Here is a 27,173-nt window from a genome sequence, read left to right on the forward strand (position 1 = left end):
TAAGTCCGAATTGGGTTGATTTGTGAGAAAGCTGAAATATTAGGCCAACTTCAAGAGTATTAGTCGCAGATTTTGTTAACTGAATTTTGAAGAGTAAGCCCGTAATTAGTAATTGAAAGGTAGTCCGATCTCAGTCAATCGGTGAGAAGAGTGTAGCATCTTGTCTGTTTCAAGAGAAGTATTTCCAGATTCCATATCAACTGAAAGGGAAGAATAAATGCTTGGGTGTAATCTCAGCCTGAGAAAGCTTAGTTCGATTTTGGCGATCGGCGAGGATAATGTGACGTTGCAGAGTTGTGTCTAGAGCTTTCAGTTGTTAAATAAAAGACAATCTTCCCCCATCAAGAGGGACTCCTGGATTTGATTAAAATTAAGTCTGGAGATCAGCACTAGGTAACATGTCAAAAGCAATAGGTAACTTTCATCTGAAAAGGAAGTCCAATCTGGGTCGATCAGAAAAAATAATATAGCATTACATCATCTTTAACTTCCATAGTACTAGTGTCCATGTGTTAAAGTTTGGAAAGTAAGTCCGAATTGGGTTGATTTGTGAGAAAGCTGAAATATTAGGCCAACTTCAAGAGTATTAGTCGCAGATTTTGTTAACTGAATTTTGAAGAGTAAGCCCGTAATTAGTAATTGAAAGGTAGTCCGATCTCAGTCAATCGGTGAGAAGAGTGTAGCATCTCGTCAATATCAAGAGAATTATACTTTCAGATTCCATACCAACTTGGCAGTGGCAATGGCAAATTGGCAGGAGGACATAAAACACGTCATTTTCAAGAGTAGATTCAAGTGACTTAAGCTTGGAAAGTAAGTCTGATCTCAGTCGATTAGTGAGAAGAGTGTAGCATCTTGTCAATTTCAAGAGAAATGTTACATATCAACTTAAAGGGAATAATTTATGTTTACCGATCTGGGTCTATCGGCGCGGACAACACGACAGTTCAGAGTAGTGTTTACAGTTTGTTACATTTTTTAAAAGCAAGCCACTCCACCCCAATCAGCAGGGCCCTTTGCTTTATTGAAATTAAATATGATCTGGATCGATCAACATAGACAATGTGACACTTCAAGAGCATTTTTGTGAATTTAGGTAACTTGAAATCTAAAAGTAAGTCTGATCTGGGTCGATGTACAAAGACAATAAGGCATTATGTCATCTTCAACTTCAAGAGTAATGTCTTTATATTGAATTTTGAAAAGTAAATCAAATCTGGGCTGACCGCCAAGAAAAATGTAGCATCATGTCAACTTTAAGACTTATATTCGTAGATTTCATTTACTTTAACTTGTACTCGCCTCTTTGAAGTTGCCATTTCAAAATCCAAATTTCAGTCATCGCTGCAGGGACGCTTAATAGCTTTGATTTAAAATTGAGACTGACCTTGATCGATCAGCAAGACAGTGCAGCATAAAGTCAACTTCAAAATTAATGTCCACAGATTTAATGTAAGTTACAAAAAATAAGCCCAATCTAAGTCAATCAGCAAGGGCAGTCACACAGTATCACGTCAATGTCATTAGTTGTTTGTATAGTTTTACTTGCATTTATAAAGGTAAATGTTTAGAGAATGCTAAATTTTAGGCTACTTTGCCTCAGAAAATACAGTGGCTAACTTAGCCTTTGAAAATAATTGGGTGGCTACTTCGCCTTAGAAAGTAAATAAAAAAAATTGAAGTCTCTCTCTCTGTGTTTTTCTTTATGCAGCTTTCTTCTTTCCCAAACTAAAGTAAACAAATTTTTATATCAAGAGGAAAATAAATAGACCACCTTGGTAACAAATAAAATAAGATATGAAACAAAATGCCTCCGCTGTAGCTCACCAGAAAATATTAGCTGTATGCTACTGCCAAACAACCCAATTCAGCACGACGACAAACGCGAAGGATAAAAATTAACAACCGGAATCACCCAGAAGGAAGCACAGGCGGCGGAGTAGTGAAACGACCGCTGTGATCATCAGCAATGCAGGAAAGAATGAAAAAGAGACATGTGGCAATAGGGGCTATTTAAAGAGAAATGGGACGCGCCTCATCACCACTCGCGTTACGTAATAAACGAAAAAGGCAATGAAAGAAATTCGACTCGGGGCTACTACAAATGCAATCCAAACCGATCAGCAAGGACACTTAAACAAGTCTTGGATCCTTACCTTGAATTTAAACAGTTGGACCAATATGGGTCATCTGGAAGATGGTAAGTTGAATTGCCATGGAGTCATTTTTCAAATTGTTATTGACCATGCTAGTCTGATCTTTCACCCTCCACAGATCCTGTTATTTTTCTGATTTTTTGTGAGTTTTTAGGCTCAATATTGAGCAGCTGGGGGCATGGGGGCATGCAAAATGGCAATGGTTCCCCCCCCCATTCTGTCACTGGTGATCATCCTAACTTCTAGGTAAGCTTAAATCAATAAAATGGGAATAATGTTTACTCTAATGAGTGACCTAGCTTGGCTAGGCCCAGTATTTTTATATCCCCATTCACTAAGCTAAGCCATCAGACTGCAACTTGGAGCAAACATGCAGCTAAAAGGATGAGGGTGTACAAGCCCAGTGGAGGCTGATTGGACAAGGAAGAGACTGCTTCCCAAGGGTGAAGATGGACCTTAAGATCACGCAGATGAAACTGGAGCCAGAGGTGGGAAGATATGAAAGAGTGAACTGAGCCTAGTTGCTTGTCAGTGCTGCTTGTTTGTTATTCTTGAGGTGAATTTACTAAAATAAAGGACCTCAAGAAATGGGAGATAAACATGTAATGGTATGATGAATGTAGAAGTGTGTGGTGAAACTTTGTCACAGAATGCAGTGGCTGATTTTTTTTACTCCACAGACTGTTTCACTAGAACCAGCGTGGATCCCTGGGCTGTTTCTGATGAATCCAAGGAACTGGAAGTAGGGAGGAGGACCAACGGTTGAGCTGATGATCTATTTGCTGTGCTTGCCATTTTTTTTTCCAGGTTAGTTTATTGAAAAATAATGTGGAAAGAAATATTTCACCAAAATGGGTGATTTAGCACTCACTGGTGATTGCTTTGATCCTCCAAGAAAATAGTGAGTGCTGAGGTTCATAATTGCTTTGTTGTTTACATTAATAATATTTGAATTTCTCTCGTATTTGTGATCGAATCTCACTAAATGAGTTTAAATGCTGGTTTTGTAGTCAGGCTGTGGGGGGGGGTCCCACGGGGATCATGCTCAGTTGTCCCCACACCCTCTGACTACACCGCTGAGTTTGTATAACTGTATTTATCCTTTTTCAACCCTGTTGTAGGTCTTAGCCTAAGTCCACACTAAAGTAACTCAACTTAAGGCAGTTGCCTCATCACCTCCCTTGGTTACACCACTGTTTTAGCCATCTTCCAGTTATGAGTTTGAATGTGTCACTCAGTTTGGCATCCTAATAAAAATGGACATCACCTGACAGAAAAATGTTGAAATCATCGGTTGACTTTGTGGTATCTGGGTTTTTCTGTCAGGGGTAGGTGGGGAGCTTATTGTTAAATTGGGGGCACGAGGCCCAGTATTTTCTTGATAATACTATTACTTTCTTTGTTTCCAAATTTTCAGTGGGATGAAGATGGCAGAGGGATGATTTTTTTTTATTGGCAGCAAATGTGCCCCTCAGCCACCCCCCTGTGCTGCTATGTGGAAACGTCATTTTAAGGCCTTTAACAGCATTTTTTCCCCAAAAGATGAGGACTGCAAACCTGGACAAGGTTGGCTGGATGAAGAAGAGGCTACTCTCTTTGCTTGATGAAATGACATCCCTACCTTTCAAATGAACCAGTAGCATGTAGGACCTACAGATGAACTGATGACCCTGCTTGCTGTACTTGTCAGTGCTTATTTTGCAAAGGTGAGGAGAGTAGTGTGTAAAACAATATCCTTGCACCAGACACTGACAGCAGCAGGGGGCAGGTCCTTTAATAGCTGATGCGTGATGGTCTTACAAATCCCCCCCCCCAACTTGGAAATTATTGTTTTACTTTCAACGACACTAAAATAAGTGATCAGTCACTCACTTGTGCTGGTTTTGCTCTCTTTCCAGAAATGAGTGTTTCTGAATTATTCATACCATTGTGGGTACTAATTTTGATTTTTAAAAATGTTGTTATAATTTTTAATAACATAAAGACTGCAGATTTGGGGAAAGTTGATTCAATGGAGGATAGCAGGCTACTTTTTGTGTCTGCAACTCAACCAATGAAACAGAACTAAGGAACTGAAAGGAGGGATGCTGAACGCTGAACGATAGATGGCTGATGACCCAGATTGCATTGCAAGTACCGTACATACTCCATGGGTGTAGGCCCCCTATTGATATTATAAAGGAATGACTGGTGGGGATGAGATTGACAGTGAGGAAGAAAAGATGACTCCCAAACCGTCATTTTTTTCTTGAGTTACTCTGTGACTTTCTTCTTTGTGTGTGTAAAATTTTTTAGGTGAAGACAATCCTGTATTGGACTAATGTAATTAAGAATAAAATTATGATACGGATGATGCCCTCTACCCAGGATACCTCCTTGTTTTGGATGTTTCAAAAGCTGCAGACTATGGAACCTGGATGGATTTGCATGGACAGAGAGGCTGCACCCTCCAGAGAAGGATCACCCTGGCCAATGAGGAAGGAGCCTCACCTGCAGATGACCGATGACTGCCTTCCCCAATGCTGATTGTTGTGGTAGGTTCACTATAACAGGGGTAGATACTGGCTTACGGAAAGGGAAGAGTGATCATGATGTGAGTGATCATTGCACCTGTTCACACTTACCATCCTTGTTGCAGTTCATTGCAAAGATACAGAGAAGCTAAAGCATTGAAGGTTGTTCATGTAATCTTTATGCGCTTTCTCTGGTGGGGTCCGCAAATTTGGGGCTTCTTTTAAACTATCCATCTCTCATCATCTTTAAAAAAGCATCGTTTGGGGAGTCAATGGCTCTGTTTGCCCCCCATCTGCCATTGCAAAGGCTTGGGACTCAGCACCTAAAGTACTGAGAGTACTTTGTACTCAGCTTTGAGGACACTACTCCAACACTGTAAACACTCTTACAAAGTGTTAGAGCTTGTGGTGCTCATCATGAAGTAAGTTTCAACTGAGTCAGCATTTTGTTTTCCTCTTTGTTTCTTATTGCAGGAAGTACACTGTCGGCACATGCATCCAGACTCGAGTCACCCAAGTCCTCTCCTGATGTGTCAAGTCTGAGCCACATATTGCAACTCAAGATGGAGTCTGAGTCCTGGAATTGAGTCATGTGAAACTGTGGGCATCAACTAGCAGACTGGAGAAGTCAAATATCAGCCCTAAAGGTTCAGATTCTATGCAGATTTGCTCTGAGCAATTAACCAGGATTACTGTTGGCAGCATTTTAATTACAAATTTATCAGTGAAAATTCAGAGTCCGGAGGCCAGATATTCTACCATTTTTTGCATTAAGTAGATAGATCAAAGAGCTCTTTGTTTGACATTACACTAAGTTCAGCACCCTGATGAAAATTTTCATTATGTGGGTAAAAATGGCGGAGGAGTCTTTCTGATTTACATTGTGCTGTATCCTTTCAAAGGTGTTACCTTAAAAGAGGCTCTAGAGACTTGCAACTCATTTTGTTGAGCAACATTTTGAAACTGGTTTTGGGTTTATAAAGGCTAATTCATATTTCAGGCGAACATCAAAGGGAAACAAATTTAACATCACTAAAATTTGCCAAGAAATTCTCTTCAGTTGAAATGTGTGCAGCACAAATAATCTCAAATTATAATTTCAAAGTTTGCGTTCGTGTTTGCCTGAAGTAAGAATCAGGCTTGATGCTAGTAAATTATGTAAATACTAAAGAGGCCTTTTTCTGTTTGAAGCCTGTAGGTTTATGTGCAGATAATGATAAAATAAATAAGATTCAACTTTTTCTTTCTGGCAACAAAAAAAGGGAAGGTTTTTGTAATTTTCACAGGACCGACAACTTCTGAAGAAATAGTTTATTTTTTTACAAATTGCCTATCAATTTCAATCAATTCTTTTAAAAGCTATGATTGAACTTCCTAATAAACAACAAATATATCGTCGTATTAGTACTATAAGGTCATTAACAAAATATTTGCACTGAAAGGTCATTAATGAAATTGTTTTAAAACTTGAAATACTAGCAAAGTCCTGGTGAAGATCTGAGAAACAGTCCCCCAAAATGATTTTTATCAATGAAGTAATGTGAAACATTGTCTGTTTCTTTATAAAATTATTTCATGCTTAGAATAGGGCCCTAAAATTATTTTAAAATTATCAGTGCTATAAGGTTGTTACTGCCATAATGGCCTTATAGCACTGACCCGACGATATTTGACTTTTACACACTTTATGAAGCACGTGTATCAAAGTTTGAACTAGCTGGTGAAAAAGGTTTGAGTAAATAAAGACTTAAGTGGCTACCATTTATAGAGGGGCTGGAATCACTTTTCAGTTACATGCACATTCAGAGGTGAAGATTGGTTTTATTTAAACAAATCAAGTTAATAGTCATGAATGAAATTCAAACTAGTTAGAACTTTGTCAATTTAAAAGGAAGGCTGGAGAGTTCAGCCCCATTGTGTTTCTTTACACATAATAGGATTCCTTTTGATTCAGAGAGCACATCACAAAGTGTGCAGACACTCGAAATAATACGCTGTGTTTATCCTTCTTTTACATTTGTTTGCATGCATTTCTATATTTGTTTAAAGTTTTAATTTTTGGTTGCTTTGAGTTTTATGATTGCTGTTGTTTTTAACCTTGTTTTCAAGCAAAAGGATAAACACAGTTATTTAGAGTGTTTTTTGATACCAAATGTTTTCAGAAAAAAATGTTTGTAAAGCCTTGAGTGTTGTATGACAATTTTTCTAAACATTCTGTTTTCTAGTGGGGCTAGCTGCTCACCACTGCCTTTCCTTTGACCCCAATTCAATTTGTGCCCGGGTCTTCAATTTCACAAAAAAATTATCATTTCTGGGGTTGTGTCCTCTCCAGGATGCAGGGCTACCTTTATAATCTTTAACATTTTTCTTAGCAGTATTATTCCTCAAGTAACATCTAATTTTAAAGAATGTCAAATTTCTGTACATTTCCTAAAAATCATAGTATAACCAGTTTGTCTAAGTACCCTGAATATTGGAATTTTATTTATTTGTTCATAATCAAATTTTTCACAATAATAGTTTGTAAAAAATCAGTTACACGTCATTCTAAGAATTAAAAGAAAGAAAATTTGAATTACATACATGTATATTGTGTTTACTTCTTAAAATCTGTTTGAGAGGGGTCGTGGCAGGGGACTGTAATTATTCACATACACTGAAAAAATGCAAAAATAAGTTAAAATAATGTTTTAAAATGGCGGGGGAATGCAGGATCTTCGGGTAATGGGGGGGGGGAATTCATGAAAATTAGGCGGAGCTTCATACGTGATGCAACCACTTTTATTTGCCTTCTAAAGTTAGCTGTTTCAGTGGTCAAAAGAAATGGCCAACGATTCGTAACCAAGCCCTTTGCCCAAATGAAAATCTGCTTAATTGTTTAAAGTCCGAGTCCAATCCTCTTACCAAATTATGACCAACATCACACACTGAAGGCAGCACTAGTATGCAAAGTTAATGTACCCCGGCCCAATTCCCTTCAGCGAAGACTTACCAATATCTGGCGATGAGGGCGGCATTCAAAGTTAACGGTCCTCTCATAAGTGCGTACAATTTCTACCACGCCCATTGCCATGGTCGACATTACCTCCTGACCTCTTCGTGACGATGGGGGCAGTATGCGAAATTAACGGTGCTGACTTCAACATGAGCCATCACAGATAAGGTCCGTGCTCTTCACCCGTCGGTTCTGCGACAGTACAGTATAGAGGCTAATTTCCGCCCCTTGTCACCTTTGAACTTTTGGGTACTGTCACAATTTGCGCGCGGACTTACAGGGGGCCACCCGTTTAAAAAATTCTTAGCCGATTATTGTTTTCTATTTTTTGTGTTAGGGACAACAAATTCACAGAAAATCTCGAATTTCTCAGTGACAGTTACTGTCTGAAGTTTAAGCAACTTTGTTGTACATGTTACTGAATAATGAAGGTATCACCATGACCGAGGTGTTCTCTTTAATCTCATACCGATGTGAAGTTAGTTCCTCGTTTGACGTTCGACATTCAACGTTGAACAAGTAACTGTTCCATATTCGAACGTTGAATAAGTAACCGTTTGACATTCAGGGTGCACTCGCCTAAATGGCTATGGAGTGCAACAGGGACAAAAAACAAGCTGTTTCCAATATATGTTGATTTGAAGCTTTGCATGGTGAAGTCATGAGATGTATAGCACAATAGGCTTGCCGTTGCAGCATGGACTAAGTCTCTGAGAAGATGTGTGGTTATTAAAAGAACCAGTAAGTGCTGACTCGACTTTTCGGTCAGGATACTCTCGCTGTCCTTTGGAGAGGGTGCTAGACTCAAGACCTTAATTTCAACCAGGGGAAAAACTATTTCGACTCTGAATAGGGGTCTCACAACCTTTTGTCATGTTGGAGCATTTCTTTGTCTTTAAACCAGAGTAAAAAACGAATGAATTAAACCAAACTTTTTTACAATGAATATAAAACACCTAAACCCCATGCCCCGCCCAGAGCTGATGTCATTGGTCTTTTGAATCGGGGAGGGACTCCTCCCATCTCGGCGTATGTGGTTCTTTGGTGTGGAACAATCCCCGGACGCAAGACTTGCCGTTTAATAGATAGAACTAGAGGTTAATACTAAAAACGTCCTTTCTTTCATGAAACTATTTCACAGCATAGTGAAAACTATGATAAGGCAGACCTGTAGCTGGAGCTGTTCGCCCGTAGCTCGTCGCCGAAGAACGATGTTACCCAAGTTGTTGCATACCACATGTTCTTTCTCTTACAGGTTGGGGGGGGGCAGAGTAGGCGAGGTGGCGCGATAGAAAATTATTTATTCGAGGTTGAGTTTCGAATTAGCAAATAACTTATTCAACGTTCGAATATGGAACAGTTACTTGTTCAACGTTGAATGTCGAACGTCAAACGAGGAACGAGGAACTAACTTCACATCGGTTAATCTCATTTGGAATTTACTAAATCGAGGTTGCAGGAGAAGGGAGGGATGGTTACTAACGAAGAGTGAAATCAACTTAGGGAACCTTAGACCATCTCCATTTCTCCATGCGTAGACCGACAGCGCAGCCCGTTCAAAACCAGGCCGAGCTCCCCCTGAAATATCAGTCCGACGCAGAAAATTAAAGCTGAAGACTATCACGTGTATGTAGTGCCCGTATGGTACGCCATGCACTTCGCGGGCTCCGAAGGAATGCAATGTCGATGAGACCAAGCCATGGAAAGCTTAAGGTATGTTTGCAGGTTTCGTCCTGAAATTCCAACCTTTTTGCATCCAAATACCAACATAAGGCTTGCTGGTTGATTGGTGGTTACCTTTGGTAGAAAGTTTCGAAAATATCTCCGAAAATTTAGAGAAATGGTCCCCAGTAGCTTAGCTGTCTATGGTACCCCCAGAGCTGTCAAACCCCACAGTTGTCTGGTTGTGGGGGTATGTGATTTGGAAAGCCGTAATAATGAACACCGTTCATTTGTTTTTCCACAGTGCTACGCTCGGAAAGAGTTCCATACACATCTCTTAATTCTCCCTACAGCCATCAGAAAGTAGCATGTCTTAAAGAGTCAAATTAAAGTTTAAACAGGGAAAATTTCGAAGGAAAGTAGGCCCTACCGTTTTCCTTCCTCCTACAATAGACTTAGAGAATTTTTCCTACGTGTCTCATACTAGGCATGAAAGGGTTTGTGCAGACATGGAGCTATAGCTCCATGGTGCAGAGAATGCCAAGTTATATGCATATATGAAACTCTTTCCCCAGAGGTGGCAGCAAGTCATTTTTTGCAAGTCCAAGTCAAGTCACAAGTCGTCATATGCAAGTCCAAGTCAAGTCGCAAGTCGTTAGGTCCAGTCACAAGTCATTTGGTCACAGGGAAAGTCAAGTCACAAGTCATTTGGTCTAAACACAAGTCAAGTCACAAGTCTCTTTGTCCAAGTACAAGTCAAGCTGCCCATTATTTTGTCCATCTGTAATATTAAGCAAAAAGAACCAGGTGGCAACTTATGAATTCACGAGTTGTGAATCTCGGACAGATGAACACCTTTTCTCCAATTATTTCGACAATGCCTCTGTAACTCCCCTTTTCACTTGTGTTGAAATTACTATTCTTGCAGTTTATCACATATCTGTTGCATATTGGAACTCTAATTTAATAAATGTACTTTGCAGGATGGAAATAAGCATTGAAATGAAATGATGACGTATTGAGGGCGCTGCTTATCCTAGTCACACGTCTACAGCATGATATGCATTCTGCCCTGATCTACAGCTGCAGGTAGGTGCAATAGAAGCCGTGCAAGCCGAAGTCCATTTTTATTTACGTAAGGTGTAAACTGAATAGCTTAATTTAAGATATATGACGCCGGTCGAGTAGCGTCTGACTAGGGTTGGTAACATGTCATTTTTTGCAAGTCCAAGGCAAGTCACAGGTCAAAGTTGGTATTTACAAGTCAAGTAACAAGTCACAAAAATAACGACTCAGGTCCAACTCGAGTCCAAGTCACGTGACTCGAGTCAACAATTCTGTTTCCCATAGAATTTTTGAATGACTTAAATGGTATCACAATTCTTCAACAAGATTGATGTATAATTGTTTTGAAAGTTGACAAATATTTATTCATGGGCTATTTAATACGTCGGGGCTGAAGGTTTGGGAGTCGCATCTAGATGAAAATTTGACACTTGAAGAATTAAATAGGAATGAACATCAAGATTCTGGGTGAAAATTACATTTCTAGAAGATGGTGAGATACCAGAAATAGGTCAATACATGAAGCCAAAATAGTTTTGCTTTTGGTTTCCTGACTCACCCTGATTTTATTTCGGCAAGTTAGAAAAACAAGTTTGCACATTTTTTTTTAATCCTGTTGTCTTTTTTTTACTAGCAAAACACCTCTCGTGAACCTTTTTCACAACAAAATGTTTGTATTTATATGTTTGCCCAGTTACATTCGTTACATTAATGACTTTTGAAAAGAAACTTCCATTATTTTTCAAACAGTTTACATTAATTAAGGCAAGTTTTTATCAGTTTTTTATAGCGCAAATGGAATTAGTCCAAGCTGAAATTTAGCTAAATACTCCATACAATTAGCACAAAAAAATTGACCTCCCGCTCCAAAATATTCTGATCTAGCAACCCTGTGTGTAAACTGAAGCAGAACTTGTGGGGGGGGGACCTGAGTGACCCAAGCTGATGAAGATAAATATCTTGAACTTTAGATATCTTGAATTTGAGAAATAAAGAATTATTATAAACATTGAAATAAATGAAATAGAAAATTGGAAGAGTCCATTTTTTTGTAAAAGGAGAAGCCTGTTGAGATGCTAAGGGAGCAAACTTTCCAGGCTAGAATACTCATTAATATGACAGAGTATTGATGTAGAAGAAAGAAACTAAAACTGCAGGAGAGATTAAAGGTGTAATTTTTGTTGAAACACTGTGCCATGCCGCCATTTCCTCTTTCATTACTGTTTACCGGCAAGCAGCTCAACTCTTATACAGTTTTCTTCTTACTCTGAGGATCCTGGCCCTATATTACGTTAGAGAACAGCCACTGTCAAAACTGGTACATATTTTGCATAATTTCCAAAAAATAACCGTACCATATACGGAAAGAAGACTGCCGAGGTTGAAAAGGTAATTGTTAGACCTGTAGATATTGTGAAAATCTTTTTTTTAAATGTATGAAAGAAAAATTTCAAAACAGACCTTTCCTAAAAGTAAGGATTACAAGTGTTTTATACACTCTACACTGAGTTTCTAAAAAGTGGAAAATGTATCTCCTCTTTCAAACATTCTTGCATCTTGTTCATGTAAAGTCAGTGTGGTAATAGAATCTCTTGCTTACTTTATTTCACCAGATTGAAAGGAAGCTGAGCAAGGTGACCAATATTGCAGGTGTGGACTTGCACAGGGCTCCCAGCTCCCCTCACAGCAGTCCATGGAGTTGACCAAAGGAGTTGAAGAGCGGAATACTGTCTGAAAACATGAATGTATGTATTCCACTGCAACATGGACAAAGAGTTAGACTTGGAACTTCTTGCAAAAGAACTCTTGTACATGTATCAACAATTGTAGTATATGTACGAATGCATGTTATGTCAAATTTGATTGGAAAAATATTTGTCCCCACTTTGCAACAAACTAATGGAAAAATAGTAGCTTGCACTGATTGTTCATAGATGAATGGTAAAAAAAATCAGTCTAGAATAACCGTTTATTTTCATAAATGCACATCACGTATGCAGTTACAGTGGAACGCCGCTATATCAAACACCGCTATACCGAACTTTCGGCTGTACCGAACATCATCCTTGGCTCCCAATAATTTGTGCACAGAACCTACCGAACACTATTCAGTTGCCGTTTGTAATTCCATAACGTCAACATGATAAAACAGTTGGTGTTTTTTACGTTGGAAAGTGACTAGTGGCCATTATTTCCCCAAGGATTAAAAGGGAAAGCCAGTAGTTGTCAATGGTATTGAATAGACACTGGTTTTGCCACAGCATGCATCAGAGATCGATCCTGAGCGGTAGCTTCACGACTTTTACGATAAACTTGGTATCAATTTTGAGACTCACGATTAAATAAAAAAAATATATAATTAACAGATACATTTCTAGAAACCTTAAACTTGAAAACAGCGAACTATATAGTATCACAAGAGGGTGCACTTCAGTTAGACAAGAGAGGGCGCTGTTCAACATGGCACCGAAACATTTGGCAATTAAATTCGCTATACTGAATGACCCCTGTACCGAACATTTAGCTTGGACCCCGTCTTGTTCGTTATAGCGGCGTTCCACTGTACTTGTATATCAGTGTTTACATATTAACTGAATACCCTCATTTCCAGATAAAGCTGACAGTTTGTGGTTAAAAGATGAAGTTTTAAAGTTTTTATCTTCTCTGAAGAAACTCTGTTTTTCTGATATTGTCATATTTTACATTTTGTATTTAATTTATTCTGTATTAAAACAAGACAAAATCTGTTGTATTTTTTTTTCTTAGCTTTTGGTTGCTTGTAAGGAAAAAATATTTAAACCATTCTCCCAAATGAGCATTCTCTTAAAAACGGCGCAAGCTTGAAGCAAAATCTTTTGATAGCACTTTGTTATTAATTTGATGGATAAAAATGGAATTTTACTTGCAATAATGATGCATTGACAGCTCAGAGCCCTACGTGACTTTGAAATAATAGGAAACTATTTACCTTGATTTCAAAAGCTATAAGAACACGAGATGTTTGATTTGTGTGTGTATAAAAGTAACAGTAAAAAGCTCCCTTGACCTTGGGGGAGGGCAATTTTTTCCGATATCGCCCCAGTAAAATTTTATCAGGAATTGAGCTTTTTAGACTTTTAGAGTAACTCTTTGCAGCCAGTTTGACATCAGTTATGTGAAAATCGAACATGCCATTCTAGCGCCACATCAGTTTTTCCAAGATGGGTCAGCCAAAAATGTAAACTTTTCCACAGTGGTGCTCAGTGTACACAGGCTGGCACACGTGTAGGCTTGAACTTCAGTTGACCGTAACAACAAAACCATACGCTGTGGCCCAATACAAGCGTTTCACAATAGTGCGCCCCAAAAGTTTGTAACGCATTGGCCAATCACAGTGTGTGAGATCTGTTGACCAATGCACGTTTGGAAAGGGTCAACAGATTTGGCACATTGTCATTGGCCAACGCATTGTGTACTCTTGGAGGTGCGCTATTGTGAATCGCTATGTATTGAGTTCAAACTTCACGTGAAATAACAAGGAGTGCTTTTTCATGCATGCCAAGTTTTAACCACTTCCTCCCAGGAACTCCGGGATCAGAGACGTATGGTTTATATGGGTGGCCGGGGTCTCTGAACTGGGACAAAGGGAACAGGGCCCTGTAACAAAAGACCGGACTCCGAACAAAAGACCAGGCTACTGGGCATTACAGACATGTTTCACCCTCAAAAGTGGTGATAATCCAGCCTTGTTTTTGAAACCTTATACCAGGTTTGGGGCATTGAGAGCACCGGGGACAAAAGCGCTCCACCATTGCAGCAATGAGCCACACAGCACCGCTGCACACTAATCTGGCCCCTATTGAAAAGAGGTCAGCAGTGTACTAAGCCAGGTTCGTGAACAAAAGACAGTTGTATAACACCGCACAATCTGGGCTCTGTTTACAAGGCTGCAGGCCTTGCTGAAATATTCGGGCATCAATGAAGGTCAACCTGTCAACTTAGAGTGGTGCCTAAAGATTACTTGGTGCAGCTATAAACGACTATTAAATGAAATGATGAATTTTTGAAGGATTTTGAAAACAGAAAAAATGATAGTCATGCCGGCCCAGCATCATCAACATTGAAAAATGCCCTGGCATGAAGTGGTTAAAAGTCCAGCATGGCACATGGAATGCCCCCACTTACAGTGGTAAGATAGGTCAAAATAACCCAGCCCTTCCAGGATTAACCTCACCATAGGGTATTAAAGTATTTTGACTTTTGTTCATTTTTTGGTCATTTGAACTGACAGGCCTCATTGCACATGTGTTTGTTAACCCTCCCATTTACCCCCTCTTAAAAACTCAAAAACCAAACTTTTCTCCTTGTTTCCTGTCAAAGAATATTGATGATCGGCAGAATGATGCAAACCAAACGAGACAGAGACAAGCAGGATCTGCTTACTTGAAAGGTAAACCAACCTTTTTTTTTCAACCATGAGGGTGCAGATGGATCTTGTGAGCATAAGACTCGGGAATGCAAGAACCAAGAATAAGTTTTTCAAGAAGCGCCACTTGCAGGGTTGACCAGTTCTTGAAACTTTTGACCAGTTCTTGAAACTTTTGTTTGCAACTCTGGGAAGATGTGCCATATTGCATTGATTGACTGGCAAAGTATCAGTGGGTTTTTGTTGTGTTTTAAACAATTGTTAAAATGCCAACAAAAAACATGAACTAAAAACAATTCTGAGGGCCAGCATTCTATGGTTGTATAAGTTTTTTCTTGTGAAATCAGAGTGCACCTGTTATTGTAACTTATTAAAACAACTGTACTAAGATATTTTCAAAATTGTACAAGTGCATTCATTTTTAAAACTCAACCATGAGTCTTCATCGTTTCCCAGAGCTGTATAACAGAGTTCACTGGACACCAATGCAAGACATGCGAACAATCACAAATGGCGAAAGGGGTCCTAACAATGACCCACAAATGTGGGATGCCAATTGTACAGGTGCAGTAGGTCATGTGGCTCTCTATGAGCTTTGAATTGAATCAAGAGAGGGCGCAATTTTCTTAGCAACAGAGCCACCTTTGGTGGAAACTGAACTTAGCTGGTTCACAAAATGACTGAAATGCACGTGTTGGGGCCGTGTCGCTACCAACAAAATGAGCATCCCCGACCAATATAGCTCTTTTCAACCAATGAGGGGGTACCTCTGCTCGAGCCAAATAAGAGCCTGGCTCTGTTACCACAATTAATGCAAATGCTGCTATTGTTGCATCCGTTCAGGGGTAGAGGGTGGTACGCTGTAAGGTAGAGCACTGTTCTTGGAGAAGGCAAACCAATCAGTGGTAATGGGTGTGGTAATGCATTGTTAGGGGCTTCCCTTGTCATAGCGATGAGCTGGGACCTTCACAAGGTGGGCCTATTTTCCGTGACCTTCCCAATATATTCTCTGCTTTCTGGAATTGGAAATCAGTCAAATGTCGCACCATGTGTTTTGAATCACCTATCTAAAAAATTCAAGCAAGTTTTCAATATAGACATTCATGTATGTCAGAGATCTTTATATTAAAGGATTGTATAAAGAAACGTTTTGGCACGTTAAAATTTGTTATTTTCCAAAGTTTTGTAAAATGAAGAGGCTTTTGTAATCATGCATGTGACCGAAAATTTGTTATTCTCAGCCAAATTAAGTATTTAATGAAGAATGTTTGATTAAAAAGCTTTAATTAATGAACCTAAAATTCAACCTTTTGTGACTTTCGACTCAAGTTCACCCAAGAAGTTTCTTTGTACCTCTTAATTTTGACTCGTGTACCCCAATCCACCTTGAATGACACACCAGAAAGGTGTTTTTATAAATAGAACTTATAAAAAAACAACAAATTAAAAAACCCATAATAAAAATTTTATTTGTAAATTTTTTTTATTGTCCCCCAAATCCATTTGTAACAACAAATCATATCGTCGTTTTTGCACAATCGAACATCCTCCACCCATTTTCAAAAAAAGATGTAAATTTCTTTGCTTAAGGGGTATGTATTCTTTGTCCAGTTTAAATTCAGCAGATGATGACCTCATAGATCAAGATTCAATGGAGGAAAGGAGTGGATTTCCTGAGGTAAGTTGTTTGAAAAACTTTAAAGTAAAGCAGAGAATAATAGCTGAGGGCTCACTGGTGCCTAAAGGTTTCTTGCTCATCATCCAGGAGAGGTATGATGTGTAAGGTACATGTAAAAAGTTGAACATTTAAGACCAAAGTAACAAAGTGCCAGAGCTATTTTGAGCTTCAGCTGCTAAAACACATCTTGCACCCTGGAGATTAGTACTAACTGTGAAATATTTGATCCGTGTGATGGTCATATAAATAATGATACCAAACTACATGAATAGGGTGTGTCAAAATGACGTGCCGTGGATGCTCTCTGTTAATGGTAACTAATGCGGAAATGGTCTAGAGAATCATTTTGTCGTGTTTATATCAGCAGTGTGTAAGTCCCTTTTCTACACAAAGTAAGGCAGAAATCCCCATCACAGTTCACTGGGAACTTCAATCCCTTAAGCAGTAGTGCTTTTGTGCCTTTAAGAGTTTTTGGGGGGATGGGGGCAAATTAATAGAGTTGAGGTGAAAACCCCTCAATAGTTCCATTTTTTTGTCTTGATAAGATTCAAATGCAAGGTGAGAGAGATGGGTATGAATAGGAATCAGATCTGAGTTTGATTACATTTGGTACAGTCTTTGTGACCAAAGGATTTTTGAAAAATGCTTGTTTAAAATTTGTTTTTATGTAGGTGGCCCCTGATGCATGGAGGAGTGACTGAAAGGAACACTTACAAGCCTCCATCTTATGGATGTTGGTACCAATTCCTCTATCTTGCCAAAGGTGAGCAACCCATCAGCAATCTGCATTATGATGCCACGATCTAAATGTGTCAGAAGAATCTTTGATTTTGAGTAGTAAATTGACCAGTATCTCATATTTCAGTGAGTTCTTTGAGGTTACCAAACAGCCCCCCCTTTATATTTCCTTCAAAAAAAGTTGGGACCTCATTCAACCATTCTGGATTTAACCATTCTGAAAAGAGCTAGACAATGCAGAAACAGTTGGTTTGGAGGTGCACAAACTGAAGTCTTAAGTTTTTCTTGATCTTTCCACAAGAGTGACGCTGGTGTGGACAGTGCTTGGCAGGTACCCTCAGGATCACTGATTGGCAGGAACATGCAGCCTATTGATGGCAATACAGATGGCAACAAGGCAACAGGCCTGTATATACAACCTCCCCTACCCCAACCGATGAGTGATGTCTTTTTTTCATTATGCAAATCCAAAAGAGGGAAATGTTCCAAATGTCAGACCAGGAAGCAGGCCCAATGTGGTGCTTTATACTTGAGAAATGAATTGTCAAATGGTTTTAACTGTTGCCAAACTTCTCTATGATATTTGGAAAGGACAAAGAATGGGATGTGGTGACGGAACCTCTTTATGACAAGGTTAAACATTACAATCGATTTGTCTATAATAAATTGAAGAAGTCACTCGTATAATACATACATAAGTTTGAATCATAGATCTCGTATTTCTTTTTTAAATTGTGCCTGTGTATCATGAATGCAGCCCAACATATTGATTTATATTTCATTTGACCTAGCTTTTTGTATTCCACGCACCAATGGTGTTTAGTCCAACAACTGATATGAAAGAAAATCCTTTTTTTTCTTTTTGAATAAAATGAATAGTTCTTTAAACTTGGAGTGGAAGCTCCAGAATACAACTAATTGAAGTAAAATAGCACCAAAAGGCTGTGACATTACATCAATCTTGTGGAAATGAGGCAAGCCCCATTGGCTCTAAGTAGAAAAATGGTCAAGTTGGAGATAGAGATTGAGTAGTATCTTTCCGTGTGTCATACATGCTTGATAAATGTTCTGAACCCAGGACGTCTTACAGCACTGTTGGGGGGAGGCTCTGCAAGTTAAGACAAGTGTTTCTTGGAAAAATGAATCAGTAAATTTTGATGAAGTTTAAAGACTAAAATTGAATTGATGTAAAAATTGCTGAAAACCCCTGACGTTTGGTAGTTTCTCATGGTATAGAATTGAAATAAGTATTTGAATAAAATTTTCAGTAAGTTATAAGTTGTACAACTGAGGCTTGTACGTGTGAATTTATACGTCCAAAATGTTTCCAGCATTTTTCAAGATCTGTTTCAGGAAATGTTTTGCTTAAAATTTGTTGCATTTTGAGCCAAAAAAGAAACATCAGACGTTATTTAACCCTAACCATTCTAAATCCAACAAGCACAGGCATGATTTGAATGGTCCTTTGGGAGTTAGCGTCAAACAAGATTTTCCTTAAAAATGTGACAGCGGTAACCAAAAACCTGTACCATTTTACCAAACCAAAGCTCTGTGTATGTTGCAGATTTATATTTTTAGGCCAGCGTTTCCAAGCACAAAAAAGACTATTGCGCCCATAAGGACAATTTGCGCCGGTTCCAAGATCCAGAATGAGGTGACTACCAGAATAATCCATTCTATTTGAATGCGCCTGCCAACAAACTCAAGAAGCACCGACAGAGGCATTGTAGATCTTTGTGCACTGTGGGGGCCAGACCACCTATCTGAAACATCGTGCAATACCCTTGTGACAAAGTATCAAGCCGCTGGTTTACACATATCTGATTTGTGTTCGTTGAAATCCCGGGAGCGCGATCATTCTGGTATAGTGACCTGGGTACGAGCCGCGAGGGCGCTATTTTAATTTCATTGCCCAGTCTCAAAGATAAATATATGGAACGAACATTGATCTTTCGGGGACCCAAAGAGCGGTGGTGGTAGGGATACTGCCTCCTGGTCAGAGGGTCCCAGGTTCGAGTCCGGCCGGGGACAGAGACCACCGAAGCGGGGAAACCTGCGATAGGTCCGAGTTCCGTATCGCTCGTCTAGGGAACAAGATAAAATAAAATAAAATAAAATGGATATTTTACACTTTTTTACTCTGGCAAGCTCTAAGTAAAAGAAATAAAAATCCCTCATGTACCCGAGGCGGGATTCGAACCCAGGACCTTCGGTCCGAGCGTTCCAAGCGCTAGAGTGCCTACCATTAGGCCAACACGCTCTTCTTACTTATTAACATCGGAAGTAATATATAAAGATTCGAGTCAGATTGCGCAATCAAAAAAAAAATAAGATGACGCGCATGCGCACTTCTTGTATCTACTTCGCGCATGCGCTCTTCTTGTATCTACTTTCGGCCAGTTTTAAAGTCAGCGCGCATGCGCTCTTCTACAAAAATACGTCGACGCGCTTGCGCTTTTTGATGAGACTGCAGGTTAAGGATTCGCTCGTCGCCCGGTGCCCGAATTACAGGACCTGGCTTTGCAACGTGATTAGCCTCTTTGTGCACGACCTCCAACCGCGAGGTTATCACTTCCTGGTAGCGATCGAAGCATTATTTAAGTTTTGGGTTAGCTAATAGCAATGCCATGGCATGGGCTAAAGTGTCGATTTATATGATAAAAACATGGCTTTGGTACAATCAAAAAGTGTTAATTTATCTTTTAAGTATCGCTGATCGCGTGCCTTTCCCTGATATACTTCATATAAATCGTTGGTTATCTTGGTCAATTTTGGATGAACGAATAAAGTGTAGCGAGAATGTTTTCAGCAATGAGGAAGAAAAAGAAAAATATCGAACTGCTAACCGCCACATTGAGCGAGCTCGCGCGCCTGGCAGAGTTTACCCACAATGCCCTGCGCGTCGTCAGCTGTGACCTAGCGTGACGTATTTCCTTCACAGAAATCTAGTATATCTATGCATGGCCATCGGCGCTACTCGGGCGCTGGGCGCGATCTTTCGAGTCAGCGCACACGCGGAGTGGCCCTGAATGCAAAAATGACTAGAGATGCACAATTACGCCAAACATTCAGTAAAACGTTCTACGGTCGCACAGTTGGAATTCGCGGTCCCCGACGCTTTTGTATGTGTAATTTTCAAACAAGATCTTGCTCAATGCCAGTCAGCGCAGGCGCCCTTTTAACAAGACTCCAGCAAGTCTATTAACTCATGGAATTATGAAAGCTTTAAGAAGCAATAAAATTACAAGTCTCTTGCATAAATTGGTTATAGATTATGTATCTTTTTAATAATGATTTATTTTGGTTTTTATGTTGTTTTTTTAAACTATATTCCAGTTTTCAGTGACTCGCTTCATTGCCTTTTTCCGAAAAAAAAAACAGAAATCTTGTTAATTAACAAAATGGAGCCCTAAAACCTTGCCGAAAACTGCAAATAAAATTGTCCTTTTGTAGCCCAAGGCAGCATTTATTTCTGTCCCTCCATTTTATCCACGATAAACGTTCTATGATCCGCAGCATACAATGCGTTTGATCATTAATACAGATCCGCACACTGTGCGATTTACCTAACTGTACGGACTGGGTTTAATGTGCCAAGTATTTTGCTGTCAGTTGATTGGAAAAGCCTTCGATTAGGTTTCACACAATTTCATTTATAGGGTTCTTGACCTTTTTAACTTTGGACCGTCAATGAAAAGGCACATTCAAGTGTTATTTTGCACCCATGCCATTTGTCATTTTTTGCCAATGGATTTCATTCAGAGTTGGGGGGAAGTCATATCCGCGCGTAATGTAACAGCCGCGGATCCACACAACATAACCGCTACATCCCACATAAGTCTGAATGACACTTGTCCTGTATGACACATGTACTGTAAGATCATGCAAAGAAAAGACCGACAAGCCTTTTTAGACAAGGAGGCGTTGAATTTGGGTTAGACTTGCTGCTTTCAACTTCACTTTTTAAATTGTTTTACAGACTGTTCAACACAAAACTGCAGAAATAACTTGTTGGTTCGGCAGATGATGTCGCGGTTACATCAAGACGGCGCCCGATCCATAAAAACGGTAACACAACCTACGCACCTTGGTGTTACAGACCAGTACATAAGCTGCTTATAATGATAAATACACTTGTTTCAAGAAGTCCGGGAAGACAAACTTCTCCAGTCTTCAAAATACACTTAATATTAAGACCTTTTTCCCTCTTTTCAGTTTTGACTTTTGAAGATATTTCCATCTTTAATAAGATGATCACCTTTAAACTAACGTCTTGAAGTCCACTGCCATTCTGGAAACAGACGCTTATACATAGTACATATACTCCGTTGTAAAGTCGTCCAGTCTCCGGACCACATTTTGTGGTCAGCTACACTACTCAAAAAAAGGTCAAGGACCACTTTTTATTTTGTGTATACTTTTCATATAAGATGTTTTTCTGCTGTAAATATGCATTTGATGTTTTGAAGCATGAAAAAAAAATTTTGTTCCAATGAGAACACCATCTAGACAAACAAACAGAAAAGAACTAGACCCCACCCATTGCTTGGAAAAAAAATTACAAGTTAAGAAGAAACTGGTCCCTTTGAGTGGTCAGTAAGTAGTGTGCAACCCCTGGAGTTTAGGTTTAGGTAGCAGTTTCAAAATGGTACCTTCCTGAAATTATACAGTCTTGCGCCCGCTGTTGTCCGTCTACGGGTATTATATCTCTGTTTGGCGTGACCTTTTGTATAGCGTAAAACTTTTTAATGGTCAGTGGGATTTCTACCCATATATATATATATATGTGTATATATATGGAACTTTTGAATGATGTAAATATCGGATTTACGCGCTGGATTTGTTTTGTTACTGATTTCAGTGAAATGGCAGCTGCTCTTTTCATCAAAAATGTACTTCAATAAAAGTAGAAAAATGAGTTTTCTTTTGGATTTACTGCTTTAACTACTTCAGCTAAATTAAAATGAAAGTAAAAAAATGTTTAAATGATGAAGTATCTTTGCAATTTCTTTTACCAAATACCTAAATTGTGGAATGTGTTATGCCCCTAAAATTGAAATTCCGTCCAAAAATCCTAATTTTAATTTTTTCAATGTAAATTTTTTGTATATTTTGCTCTTCTAAACCATGCCCATGAAAAAGATTAGCCAACAATATGTCTTGAATTGCATGACTTAAAAAAGAGCCCCCCCCCCGAAAAATCTCCTCAAGTTGCAGAAAAAAATGGCCTAAAGTAGTTTTGTGTTTCTGAGTGGACAAAAAGAAATTCATTAAAAATTGACGATTATACCATAATTTTTAATTTCACCTACATGTAAGGCATTCAACAGATATTTGTACAGTGTTTTTCTTCAGTTTGCTTTTAACGTGTGGCAGACCTTTTTGTGCCATTTTCCAAGAACTGCATGGGGCAGCATCTTTCACTGTAGCAGTGGACAAACTCGAATTTTCAATACAATAATGCAGTGGCATTGATCATTTTAAAAAAATGTATGTTTTTCTGCCATATCTCTGCCAAGAATCTACATTAAATCTTAACCCTTAGGGGATTCAGTCCATGTTAAAAGGGGGCTTGTGAAACGAATGAAACATAAAAGGATTCTGCATTCCTTTTTTCACGAATTTGATAGAATTTATATTTTATTTAAGTAATGATTAACTCAAACAAAAACAGAGAACACCAAAAATTAAGTTTATTTACCCTGATGCTCAATTAAGAATTAATTATAAAACAGTCTGCAACCCTAAACTGTAATACGAGCAATGCACAACCCAACACTGTTTACCAAAATAAAAAAATACTTTCCTAAATGTATGAATCAATGTTAATCATAAGATAATTTCCTCCATATACAACTAATGAAAATCTTTTATGAGAAGCCACTCGATCCTTTTCTTGCTTATAGGCTATTTTACCTAAAATATTCTTCATCATTTGCTTGAATTCTATCAAAAATAATTTTTTAAAAAGTGAGTTGTCTTACAGGACTCAAGTTTGTAAACAAATTAAAGAGCAGCACATAGTAAACAGTCAGATGAGAGATCATTGTTAATTTGGAAAATTTCTGTGATTTGCTTGAGCCATGCTGTGCCAGGAACAGTAAATCACAAGTTATGCATGCAGTCCATCTCGCAAGTTCATCTCAAAAGCCAACACAAATCAAGTTTGTAAGATTAGCCAAAAGAGTCCAGTTTCTGGTTCAAATTCCCTGTCACTAATGAGTTTTGCATTTGTTCTTCAAATGATAAAAAATGCTAAGCTGGGCCACTTTATCTTCAATAATTAACGGATTAACCCTTTTTGGCAAATTCATTTTAGATTTTTTGGTTCCTGCTCAAAAATAACTAAACTATTTCAGGATGTCTCTTGGATTTTTTTTAATTCATGTGGAAGTCTATGCAATAGGAATTCTTCTCCCTGGAAAATTTAAGGGCTTTTTTCAATTTCAATTTCAAAAATCAAGCTCTGATCAAAACAAAAATTTCTTCAAGTCTTGCCATACAGCACTCAACCTTGGAGCTCGTTAATGGCCCTCGAGTGCATGTTGTTCTTTGGTGGAGGTAGTACAGGTGAAAGTACAGACCACGCCCCCCCCCTCCCCACCCTTGCTGGAGTAACTTACTGCATCTTGACAATGTGGCTGGCTATCATGAGGTGCTTCGAGGCCCTTTCTTTCTTGTGGATGCTCTCTCCATGTAGCTGATGACTGTCAGAAATCCTGGAGGGAAAAACAGGATATGCAAAAACTCAATGAATGAAACACCTAAATATAGACCCTTGGAACAATCTCAACCATACGTGCAACTGGTAAGACCAGTCATCGATTGAGAAAAAATGGAAGAGTGAAATCAAGTTGTCTATTCAGATTAAAGCCTTTTCATTCTGAAGTACACGCATGTATAGCAGAGAATGAGTTTCTGTGACCACTGTGCACCAGACAGGTAGGCACTGCCACGGACGATTTACTGCAAGGACTAAAGTTGAAAACAGTTTAACTAACACCACACCAAATAGTTGATGGTTTGGACCATCTAGGAACCTATTAGGAACCAGGCCTATTGGGTGGTGGTGCCAATGATTATCAACAGCCAGTGTAACCTATCATGAAAACAGCTGTACAAAATGTCATTGCCAATGGCAAATTGAAAGATTTTACCAATCTACGGCCATTTGAGTGAGTTCACCCTAGTGGCTGAAGTACTGTATAGTTCATACCCAAACTCGGCCTCACCACGCATGTAATGAACTAGGTTCCACATGGTCAAATACCGATTGACTGGCCCCCAGATATGGCTACTGAACACTAGACAATTTTGCCACCTTCGGTGGTATATCCAACTTGTAAATCTGTCAAAATCCACTGTTTTCACTCAACACACAAAGCCTAAAACACTTAACTTCTCCACGCCTCCTCTTATTCAAATACGCGTGCCTAGATTTTGCTGGCGCATTAACTCTATGGACAAACATGATCCTCCAAGGACACATGTATGAGTGCTCTATACGTGGTCGGAGCACAAGATGACCGTGACGTTTAGGAGTACTGTGCTACCAAAAGACCGACAACAGTTTTATGGTCAACAAGTCTTGTGCCCCGACCACGTACAGGGCAGTCATGCATGCATCCTCGGAGGAGCCTACTAACGCTCCATCAGTAGAGCTAAGTTACACAATCAATTTGTGCAAGTTTCAAAATTGCACTGAACACCTACACTTGTTACAGGCACGACTATGACCGATCGGGCCTGGACAACTCAACTGTTTGCCAACTCGACCAATGAGACAACTCGACCATTGAGACAACTCAACCGTCCATGCCTAAAAGGGTGAGACAAGTCAACCGTTGGGACACTGTTTGCTCAGCCCAGTCATCTGCTGAGGCCATGGTGTAAAATACTATACATGGCCTTAATGATGGGACAGAATTTCATGTAGTAGATAAACAAGCCTAATTTCTGAGGTATTTTATAAAAAAGGTGGCTGTAGCAAATCTTTGTGCAATCAATCGATCGGACTTCCACCCGCGCCTCACGTATAATGGCCTGTAGGCCTATATAGATTACAGTTGTCGAGTTGCCAACATCCATGACCGATCGTACTAATTAACGTCAACACAACGTCAACACGCGTCAACACATGATAGTAACGTCAACACACCTTCGACACACCCAAATCATGTTCTAAATTCGATAGCAATATGATGCCTAAAATACAATTTGGCTAACAACAGTGGGCGACATTTGGGGCCAAAAGCCACTTTATTTCACGAAAATAACAGCCTCCGCACAGCCACAAAAGACGGTAGCCATGTTGCCACTCGGTCAGACAGACCATACCATTATGCTACAGGGGGTCACCTTTATACAGTAAACCATGGTACGGTCCAAACGCATGAGAAAACTCCCTTGAAATGTGGTAAAATGTAAGCTCGGTTAAATAGAAATTATTCCTAAGCGTATACATTACAGCTCGATACGTCTGTTTTCAATGCATTGTAAGTGTTGACGTTACTATCATTGTGTTGACGCATGTTGACGGCGTGTTGACACTGATTAGTAGTAAACCCCCGATGCCTGACATGCACGCTTCTCACTGTTGAAACAGCCCCAGCTTACTTGTATCAACCTGATGATTCAAAGTTAACTGACATAAGTTTAACTTTTAGACCCCAGATAAAATAAATGTAGCCCAAATTACCTTCATTTCAATATGTAACTGGAATTTGTAGGCCTATTAGCAATGACTATGTAACCATTTTGAATCTATTGAATCTGCGAGGCATATGATATATGCATCACGACGAATCTGCCACACTGCTAGTCTGGTTCCCAGACATGCCAGACTTAAAGATTCCTGAAGACTCTTAATAAAATCCATTGATTTTTTTTTATTTCGAAGGTCACCAGATACTTGGAGGCCCTGTCGGTTGAATGAACTGCACAAAAATATCCGAACATTAACGATACTAGTCGAATGTCAACGGCAACGAGTTCGGAATATTTGGGATAATTTTGGAAAACAGTGGAATCATCCTCCGTTTTTGTCAAGTAACGCCATGACCCAAGACCATGCCCGAAGAGAAAAGAGATAGGCAGATTCATTGGGTCTGGGAACCGGATCGGACAAGGCGAATCTAAAGGGGGCGTCCTTTAAAACCAGCGGTCGGTTCTACAAAGAAGCTACACTTTTGTGAGGGCGCCCTTCACGAAAACTGTCAACTCCAACGAAAAAGCTAAAGAGGGTGTCATTTCAAATAAACTCCTTTTTTGACAAAACTGAAATTTTGAGGGCGCCCTTTCATAGACCACGAGGGCGTCCTTTAAGATTAACAGTCCCTTTTTTCACAGACAAACGCATAGACCATCAGTCTTGCGCATAACACTGTGATTTTGAAAATTGTAGGCAAACAGTGGGCGAAGCGGTGCACGGCAGCGCGTTCAGTGCGCATTACACTTACATTGCCATTATTCGTTTACATGTGCTTCCAAAAACGTTCGCATTTTTTTTGCTTTTCGGCAGTGCTAGGCTCTGTTCTTCTTACCTACATGACATTATTCATGGGCACGAATTAATTGTTTGATGATACAGTGAACCATGGAGGAAGGAAAACAGATCTGTTTTCCATCCTCCATGAGTGAACTGCCGGTAGATATCAGAGGGAATAGCTAGCACCAACCCGGCAACCACCTTGTACATAAATATTAGATAATGTAAGCGTGTGTTGTGCACAGTCCAACGGAGGACTGCCGAGGAAAGACGTCAGTATTTTAATCTATTAACGGGTCTTTAACCGGGATTGTGCTGCCGTTGATGTACTTTTGCATTTGAAGAATGGGGCCTGTTTTAATGTGGAGGAAGTGGAAGATGTACTCCAACACTCCACCCCCTCATTTTAAGCCAGTTTTCTGCTTGAAAAATAAATTATATGAATGGTAAGTGGTCGAGGTAGGAGACATTTTT

At 39.3% G+C, this 27,173-nt stretch overlaps 3 long non-coding RNA genes across 12 annotated transcripts; 2 read left to right on the forward strand and 1 right to left on the reverse strand.

Annotated features, from left to right (window-relative positions):
• Positions 1-640: 640 nt before the first annotated feature.
• LOC110977014 (uncharacterized) lies at positions 641-7,227 on the forward strand. 6 transcript variants are annotated; one of them, XR_002597897.2, is made up of 6 exons: positions 641-2,644; positions 2,837-2,963; positions 3,699-3,862; positions 4,141-4,289; positions 4,524-4,690; positions 5,144-7,227. It is a non-coding gene; the product is annotated as an uncharacterized LOC110977014 (long non-coding RNA). The 6 variants fall into 6 exon arrangements; XR_002597898.2 differs by having other exon boundaries at positions 4,554-4,690; XR_015424552.1 differs by having other exon boundaries at positions 4,141-4,285.
• A 2,012-nt stretch (positions 7,228-9,239) lies between these two features.
• LOC110977012 (uncharacterized) lies at positions 9,240-19,340 on the forward strand. 4 transcript variants are annotated; one of them, XR_002597894.2, is made up of 8 exons: positions 9,240-9,377; positions 10,310-10,415; positions 12,005-12,136; positions 14,751-14,820; positions 15,640-15,769; positions 16,408-16,474; positions 17,146-17,237; positions 17,514-19,340. It is a non-coding gene; the product is annotated as an uncharacterized LOC110977012 (long non-coding RNA). The 4 variants fall into 4 exon arrangements; XR_002597893.2 differs by lacking the exon at positions 15,640-15,769; XR_015424415.1 differs by lacking the exon at positions 10,310-10,415 and having other exon boundaries at positions 9,312-9,377.
• LOC147800153 (uncharacterized) lies at positions 17,818-26,326 on the reverse strand. 2 transcript variants are annotated; one of them, XR_015424414.1, is made up of 3 exons: positions 25,911-26,326; positions 23,836-23,931; positions 17,818-19,296 (listed from the first exon to the last, which is right to left on the reverse strand). It is a non-coding gene; the product is annotated as an uncharacterized LOC147800153 (long non-coding RNA). The 2 variants fall into 2 exon arrangements; XR_015424413.1 differs by lacking the exon at positions 25,911-26,326 and adding an exon at positions 25,371-25,867.
• Between the last annotated feature and the right edge of the window lie 847 nt (positions 26,327-27,173).

The sequence above is a fragment of the Acanthaster planci genome, linkage group LG02 (assembly GCF_054643075.1).
Source record: "Acanthaster planci isolate LZ-2023a linkage group LG02, COTS_SCS, whole genome shotgun sequence".
NCBI lineage: Eukaryota > Metazoa > Echinodermata > Asteroidea > Valvatida > Acanthasteridae > Acanthaster > Acanthaster planci.